Source organism: Eptesicus fuscus, chromosome 1 (assembly GCF_027574615.1).
Source record: "Eptesicus fuscus isolate TK198812 chromosome 1, DD_ASM_mEF_20220401, whole genome shotgun sequence".
Classification (NCBI taxonomy): domain Eukaryota; kingdom Metazoa; phylum Chordata; class Mammalia; order Chiroptera; family Vespertilionidae; genus Eptesicus; species Eptesicus fuscus.
The window spans coordinates 121,018,256-121,019,282 of NC_072473.1; positions in this window are offsets into that span (position 1 = coordinate 121,018,256).

The window sequence follows — 1,027 nt, forward strand, 5'->3', positions numbered from 1 at the left end:
GTTTGAATGCTGTGGAGTCAGTCTGAATATTTTGTTTTCTGTAATTTTATCATTATTACAGAATATTTGCAATACCTGTTTTTTAATTTGAAAGCATAAACATTTCTATTGTTCAAAGAATTGTTCTGATGACTTGACCCTTAAACTTTGTTGAGTACTAAATTGAAAACTGCATCATCTGATTTTTTTTAAATTTTAGAGAACAATATAACATTAATTGAATCTGGAAAGTACATATCACTTGGTATGTCTATCTTGGTAGCAGTAGTGACACAAAATTAGTTTCAATAATTCCTGTGTGGTTGGGAATCATTGATCAAGAAAGTGAAAGAAGAAAAATAACCTCAATCCTCAGTAGGAATTAGATTACATTAGGTAAATTTATAGGTCACCTATGTATGTGCTAATGAAAATGGGAAGAACCTTTACAAAGCATATTATCTGGTAAAACTTGAATAGAGTGGGTTTGGGAAGAGCATCCTAATAGGATTAATGTGTCTTGTAATTGCTATGTGGGAGCAAGTGATGTGCCCCTTTCAGAACCTTAACTGTCAGTAGCAGTGGAGGGAACAATAAAAACGAGTGAGCAGAGCTATGGTAGACTAAGCTGGCTGATGGTAAAGCTGCAGGACATGCTGCCAGTGATCAGCTAGAGCACAGTGGAGAAGGAAGAGTCAATAAACTGAAGGCTGGGCTGTCCCTGTGGTGGGAAGGTGTGCTCCAGTTTAATGGATGAGGTATAGGTCCTAAAATTAACCTTCCCTTTTTTGGATTCCATACTCGCCAAATAACATGATAATAACGTGGTTTTCCATATAACTTCCTCTAGGTTGGAAATGCATTGTTCATACTGACATAGGTGTTTCAGTCTGCATGGTAAAAGTTATACATCTTACTACAAAATAATAAACTGGTTGGTTTCTAAAAAAAATAATATTTTGTGCTCTTCACATTATCATAGAGATACAAAAGTTGGACATGTTTAATGCAGTAGGGATAGAGATAGAGAACACATTGTTTGGAATGC